The 7,760-nt window shown below is 46.0% G+C and overlaps 1 protein-coding gene across 2 annotated transcripts in view; it reads right to left on the bottom strand.

Moving 5' to 3' along the window:
- FLRT2 (fibronectin leucine rich transmembrane protein 2) overlaps positions 1-7,270 on the bottom strand; it is a 91,756-nt gene extending 84,486 nt beyond the window's left edge. The window contains exon 1 of one of the 2 annotated variants that reach the window (XM_081333608.1): positions 6,642-7,270. The gene's annotated coding sequence lies outside the window, so the exon portion shown is untranslated. Of the gene's footprint in view, positions 1-1,975; positions 2,787-6,641 lie in introns of those variants that run through there. The other variant, XM_081333609.1, reaches the window with a different exon arrangement.
- Between the last annotated feature and the right edge of the window lie 490 nt (positions 7,271-7,760).

Below are 7,760 nucleotides of genomic sequence, written 5' to 3' on the forward strand. Positions count from 1 at the left end.
GCAGATAAGACTATTTCTGTATCAAATACTTCTGCCGAGAAGAATATGATCATGGGTTACAGAAAAAGTTCAAATTCAAATTGCAGAGTGAAAGCCAAAAGCTGATAAAAATAACATTTCACAATCAGTCTGCCTCTCCCACTTGTGTACATTCCAACAATTCTTTAAGTACTGGATTTTCATAAACTGAGCAATGACTGGAAACCAGATTGACTGGAAGCAAAATATTATATTAGATAGATAGATAGATAGATAGATAGATAGATAGATAGATAGATAGATAGATAGATAGATAGATGGATGATGGATGGACGGACGGACAGACAGACAGACAGAAATACACTGATCTAATCTTCTAGCATATAGCTTCCTCTCTCTCATAGCTACATTTATTATTTAAAAAATCCTATGTTTGTTAGGGTTATATAAAATATACAAATGCAGTGCTAGGCCTCAATAAGGTATCGCAGGAAATTTGGGAAGTTGGTGGATTCAAAATAGGCTTCGTGGTATTTCTTGAGTAGTACAGTAGTGGGAGAATTTTTTAAAAAAACTGATCACAAAAGGAAGGTGTGAAAAACTCAGTAAGTAGGAAGAAAAAGGAGCTTTAGGAACCAGAGATGGAATCTTACGTTTAGCCAAACCTACATTAAGACAATGACCTCACATCTGAACATTAAAAAACCTTACATAATAGTAATATTTTGGTTTTTTTCCCATAAGGTTAAGTAAGTTACTACAATTCTAAAAGAAAGGCCACCACTACTGAAGGGTTGCCAAGTTTTATTTCTGCTGAACACAAGATTATCTGCTACTGTATTGCCTTCTAAATTAGCAGAACCCACCATATTCTTTAGCTGTAAATGTCAAGGATGTGTAGCTTGCATTAAAAAAAAATATTGAGTGCAGTTAGGTATGTTTGACAAAATATACCTAATTTGACCAAGGGCCTGTTTTTTGTCCAAATGGATTCCCAAATAACTATGCAGAGGGGGATTCCCAATACACACCTTTCAGGGAATAAATCTATGAATAAACTCAGTGAACGGTCTTTCTTTTATCAAGGCATAGTTGAAGACTGTCAGATTCTGTTGCCTGGAGAAGATTAAGTTTCTGTTCTAAATTGGTTTGATTGGTTTGTAAGAGCAGGGGAGCTAAAAGGCAGTAAATAAACTTCTGGAATATGATTTCATGCAAGAGGGGGATAAAACCCAACAGATGTTTTCTTCCATACATAAAAATGCCCTCTTTCTAACCCAAACCAAAGCAAAATAACCATAAAGTGTGTGTGTTGTGTTTGAGTAAGGGGTGGGGAAAATCAGCCACTACAGAAATCTAATCAGCACTTTCTATATGCAAGCAAAGGATTTTACATGGATTTGTGCTTTGGAGTTCATTAGCTTATTGTGAGCCTTAAAACACATTTGCTCCATTAAAATTAATTAAAAGCTCCTGTTGACTGATTCTCTATTCCAAGGAAGAAAGTTGATAGCTTTTCCGTTAGTTTTCAGCTGGCATTTTATTTAATGTATGCTTTTTCTGCAGAGCTTTTTTTTCCCCAGCCTCTTCCTTCAAATGTCCCTTTTGCCTCTTAGCTTGAGCATAGTGATCAACTCTGACCACTTATATGAAATTATTCTGCTGAGCATTTGATGGACCTGAAATGCCATTTCTGCCTCCTCCCCCAAGCCACCAAGTCTGGCTTTATTAATGAGACTCTGAATACCAAGGCATATTTACAAATCATTCCTGCATCCCTTTCCTTTAAATCTCATAAATCTCTTTTTAGGCTTGAAACTACTAGATTTGTCTCTTCCTTGCAACTTCTCCCTCTCTCCTCCCCCTCCCCACCATTCTGGGAAATATTCCCAGTCATTCAAGATGCATAGCCTTGGAGCCTGATATCACAAGTTGTGGGGTGCTAAATAGCCCTGGGAAATAAAAAGGAGAAATCAGCCAGCATGCTTCTACTTACATTCACCTGGGTTCTCATACTGTGGTTAAGAAAAACAGGGAACTATGCCTAGCTTCGAATGGTTGCCAGTTGCTCCAGTTGTCACACAGGCATTGATCAACTCCCTGGTTCTTCCACCTGTGTGTGTAGGTCACACACAAAAACGCCTCTTCTAATGCAACGAATTGGTAATCTTGTGCCAACTTGATCTCCAGCCATTCATTATTTTTATTATTATTTTTTTTATTTTTATTTTTTTTTTTGGGGGGGGGGGCTCTGTTGTAATAGTCTGGCAAAAGAATCAACCTGCCTAGTGCTGGGTGGAGTGGGGTGGGGAGAAATCGCTGGAACGAGAAGACATAAGAGGCACTCAACTCTACCTAGCAGGTCTGGGTAAGTCCTCCTCCGAATCCGATGCTTATATAATTCCCGGGCGCCTGTAGCCGAGCAGACCAGAGCAAACTTTGGCAGCCGCGGCAGCGGATTTTTTCACGGGCTATCTTGTGCAAGGTCGACAGCAGCTCAGAAAAACAGGCGGGATCCCGACCTCGGCGCCCTAACGTCCCCTTCTCCTCCGCCGAGGGCTGGTGGCGCTTGCCTCCGGTGCGGCTGCGGCCAGCTCCGGCTCTTGCGGAGCGCTTCCTTCCCTTTTCTTCGCCTCGCTCTCTTACGAGGCAGCGACCACATCCTCCCCTTTTCTCCTCCAACGCGGAGCCTGGGACTCCAGCATCCCCAAGAATGCCCGGGGCAGGCGCGCGCACGCGCACGCGCGCGCACACACGCCTCTTGCCCACCTCCCGGTTGGGGGAAGCAGCGGGGCGCGCGCGCAAGAGGCGTCGAATCCCCCACCAAGTCCAGGCAAGAGAGAGAGAGAGAGAGAGAGACTCCGAGAGGAGACGGGAGGCTGCCGCGGAGTTTTTTCTCTGGGTCTTCGGAAATCTGGGGAGCGGATCACACGGGGAGGAGGAAGCCCAAGGAGGCAGGACCCGGGGAGCAATCATAAGAAGCGCCGGGCGCTTTGCAGGCGTCTGCCTGTGGAGCAAGCGGGAAGCGTGTCTGAGGACCTCGTCCTTCTCTTTCGTAAAAGTCCGGAGCCAGCCCTGGAGAGCAAGCCCCTTCGCAGGTTGATCTTCGGTGTAATGAGGTCCCGGATCGGACTATTTTCCCAGCTAATGGAAGCTGTGCCCCTTTCCCCTTTTTCTCGCTTGATACCCCGGGGAGATGTTTACGGTAATGAATTCAACCGATAGCCATCTCGCGCTCTCTGCCTCTCTCTCGCTCTCCTGGAGTCCCTCCCATTTTTCTAATTGAAAGAAATGCTTGGAAGGCAGGGCCGTAACTGAAAGCTTTCCAAGAGGCAAAGGCGGTTTAAAATCCTTTTTTTTAAAAAAATAACAAAAACGAAAGGGAAAAGAAAAAAAAACACCTATAACCTATCCTTCACCAAAAACCTCTTTTAAGTCCAAAGCGGCGTTTCTGCCTGGATTAGTTTCTCTCCGCCCATTTTATTCTTTTTTTTTTCGTGGACTCATCTTTCAGATAGAATACGGGAGGCAATATTGACTAGTATCTCAGAGCTTTGCCTTTAACTAAACGGCTTTGCCCCTTATTTGCGGAGGGGAGCGCCGGCGAGTGCGCGCTTGCCAATTGTAAGGACTTTAAATTGACCCAACAGAGATTCCTCGACGAAGGAACGTTCAACAGAAAAGGCCTTCCACCTTCTCAAAAAAATCTTTGTATAAGAGAACCTAGAGTTTTCTGGTGTTGTTAACATTTAAAAATCTCCTCACCTCCCAAAAAGCAGCAGTCACTACCATTTAATTTTACCATAATTCTGAGATGCTGGGAAGAGATTGAAACTTCACTTGTTTAAGACTATCCTTTGAAACGGCTTTGCAAGCCAGTAGACTAAACCACATTAGAGTATTTACGGTAGGAAAATTGAGGGAAAGAATCTCCACCAAAGGGGTTTGTACTGTAGTGGAGTTCTTTCCTCTCCACTTACCCGATTTTCTTTTATTTAGCAAAATCAAATCAGGGAGTTGACTGATGGGTCCTTAGAGGGACTAAAATCTTTTTTGTGTTATCTCCAGAAAACCAAACGTATATTTTCTCTGCATGTCACTCTGAGCCTAACAATAGGGATAAAATAACAAAGCCTTATCTTAAATGATACTGTTTTGAGTAAACCAGTGGGGGGGGGAAGAGGAGGAGGAGGAGGAGAGGTTTTCAATCATCAACCACTCTCTAAATAGGAAAATGAATATATCCTCACAATTTTAAAGCTATAGTGCTAATGTGGGCGACAGACAGGAGAGAGGTGTACCTGCTAGATCTTGTTTAAAATATATGCTATCCAGATTGCATGTTTTACATTATTTTTAAGACCAGGGGTAATAGAAAATCAAATTGGAGAAACTGATAAATGTGTCTGAACTTTTGGAGAGATTTTATTTAAGCATTGAAAGGCCCTTACTATTTTCTCTTCGTACTGTCTTCACCTCTATCATCTAGCCTTCTAATGTGGTACACTGAGGGAAGCTTGAGATATATTACATGAATTTTCATAATTTGGCAACTACAATATCAAACTAATAAACAGAACAAGTGAAAGGTCTATCACAGAATCAACCCTACAGCAATTCTCAAATATTCAAATATTAGGTGTTAGCTAATATAAGAATTCCATGGAAGAAAATTATGTTAAGTTTACTAGAACTTATTTTAAGGAGAGGGTGCAAGCAACTGCAACCAACAGACATCACTGCAGCAGGCCTAAAACATTCAAACATCTTTATTGTGACAAGCCATTTCTTCCCTGCTGATTTATAGCATCATCCTAACACCACTGTGCCTGTATAACTGTGTATTCATTATACTTAGATCAGTGCAGCAATGGTTGAATGACACCATATATCATTAGTGAGGAAATGGCCAAGGCTGTCTCAACAGAAGTCTTACACTGAGGCTAAGAGACGGTTGGCAATATTTCACTTGTCTACTTTCTCCTTCTTGTAGGTGTTCACAAATTCTTCTCAGTGCCTCCCCCATCAGCCAGGTCAACACTGCAAACTAAGTCAGAGGACACTTTCAGACTGTTATTAATGTGGCCTTACAAAAATGTAGAGATAGAGGTTGATAATAGAAGATGGCTGACCCACCCATTGATGGCCATTTGCACATAGCTGGCTAGGCAGTAACCTCACCCTAAACTAAGAAAGTGTGACCACCATGTGGGCCAGGAGTATCTAGTATTGCTATAGCTTGCTATAGATCCCATTTGTTTCAGGACTTATACGGACTAGCAGTTCAACGCCTCTGACCGGCGCTAGATTGGGAAAGGCTTTCTAATATAACACCTACCCAAAAAAATATATTAAAAAATAATCCCACAGCCCGGCTTGGAGCGGCCTGTGGGGCCAGACACGATCACTACTTGGCCGCCCGCCGCAACAAGCAGCTTCGGAAAGGCTCTGCTGCCTTAGCCAGTGTAGAGGAATCCTCGCCCCCCTCCCCCTCGAGGGTACGCGACCCACCTCCTTCGAAACACGAAGTAGCTGGTGCGCTGCCGAGTCCGGCGAGGGAGGTTAGGCGAGCTGATACATCCAGCTCTGTCAGTGGGAGAGCCTGGAGTTTGGCGAACAGAGCCTCCCGGCTCCGTTATAAAAATACAGGCTTGCCTGTGGAAAGCTGCCGCCGGATCGAGGCTCGAATCGTGGTTTGCTAGTTCGCAGGACCTCGGAAACATGGGAGCCTGGAGGGCTGGAAGGAGTTAATCGCCGCCTTAAGAGCAGGGCACCTCTCTTTTGCGGAGGGGAAAAAAGAGATTCGCGAGACAAGAGTGACTAATGGGGGGGGAGATAAGGGGGGGGGTCTGTTTTCTTCCGCAGACTATTGGGATGAAAAGAGGAAAGAGCTAACTAGGAAAAAGGGTCCCAGAAGGATCGAAGCACTCTGTTTCCAACTGATGGATCCTGCCCACTTGTTTGTAAGGTCTTTGTTTCTTTACACAAGAGATAAGGGAGGGGGAGAGAAAGGAGGAGAGAGAGATCCTCTCCCCCCCCCCCCCAGTAGTCATCCTCCCCTGCTTGCCTGTAAAATCCTTTCAAACTCACCCAAGCTGCTCAGCGACTGAATACAGCCAGGTTTCAGCGGCGCAACCGACAAGCGTGCAACAGAAATGCCCCCTCCCTTCCTTCGCTAAAAGCGCGGCGATTTAGCGACACACGCCAGGATCCACTTATCGTGGCTCTTTTGGAGAGAGGAAAACAGAATTTGAGGGTAAGGGAAAAAAATGATCCTCTCCTTGCCGGTGCGTGGCGTATTTCAACGTGCCAAACTGCCCCTACCGAACTGAACCTGCCAGGCTGAAAAATCAAATTGGCACTGACGTACAAAAAAAAAAAAAGAAAGAACCGGGGAGCGAGTGGTTTCAAGAACACCACAGCAGCGTCATCCCGCTCATATTACTGGATGGACTATTCCTCGATTTTGCTAGGCGCTACCAAGAACCTAACCTTCCCGCGGTCCTCTCTCCAATCGCAACTTTAAACTTTGGCGAAACGCGTCCCACTAAGTTTCCTTTGCTTATTCCTTTCTGGATCGCTCGCTCGTCCTTTCTTCTAGCGGTTGGGGAAAAAAGGAAGCCCTGCAAGGGAGAGACAGTTTAAAAGGATGCCGTTTTTACCTGCGAAGACGGTCGCGCGGCTGGTCTGCAGTTGGATCTCACCCAAACCCGACTGGGTCAGGAAGGTGGAGAGCGAAGCAGCTCAGTCCCGGCATTGTACTGGTTTAAGGATCACCGCCAAGGTCTGGCTTGGTTCCATAGCTGGCAAGAGCCAAGCTCGTCCTCATAATCACACCGCTCCGGGCGAGCGTGAGGAGACGATTCCCCAGAGATGCTCGCTCACCCGGGCGTTCAATCGCAGAGCCCCGCCACGCAAGTCCAGCTGGTACGCTTTGAAATCTTCTGCTCCTTCCCGAAGCAATATTTCTCCGGAGAGGCTCGAGGTCCGGGGCCTAAAGAGTAAAACGCAGTTGAACGTCTTCCCAAATGAGCCGGAAAGGCTTCTAGCGAGAGTAGCTACCACAGCAGCAGCAGCAGCCACACGCCGCCTCGAAACGCCCAGCGCCTTCCTCGAAATTCCGCCGTCTAGCAAAGAGCGGGAGGCAGCACCGGCCGCTTATTAACCCTTTGCGGGCGCGACGCTTCAAGGAACAGCGGAGCCGTGTTCCAACGTTCGTCCTGCCGGCGGACGGGGTTTTGTTATGACTGGCCCCACCGAGACTGGAGAGAGTTGCTTGAGGAAGCGCACACACGCACGCACACGCTAGGAAGGAAGAAAAAAAAAGGCGGGGGGGGAGGAGGGAAGTAAAGCCCCACCCAGGGCAGAATTGCTTTGCGGATTAGCTGTCCCTTCGAAAGGAAGGAATGAACGGCAGAACTGAACTGTGCCTTAACTCGAGAGGAGGGGAGGAGGAGAGATCTAGTGACATCACGATTTAATGAACCTTCCCACCTGCTCATTTCTTCGCCCCACTATTTTTTCAGCCGGGCGGGTCTGCACACTCGGTTAAAGAAAACAATTCCGACCATTTCCCGGATTAATTTCCCCCAAAACCATGGCAGCGCGCGCCGAAAGAGTTTTGCGAAGGCGTTTTGTGCAGTCATGGTTCTAGCTCAAATCTCTCCCTTCCTCTCTTCTAATAGACCTAAGAGGAAACAAAAGTTTTACTTGAACCTCGTTCTGCTTCGCTGTTCGGAGATGGGGTGCGAATTAAAAATTGATCGTCGGCTCGAATACAC

This window comes from Vipera berus (genome assembly GCF_964194415.1).
Source record: "Vipera berus genome assembly, chromosome: 1".
In the NCBI taxonomy this organism is placed as follows: Eukaryota; Metazoa; Chordata; class Lepidosauria; order Squamata; family Viperidae; genus Vipera; species Vipera berus.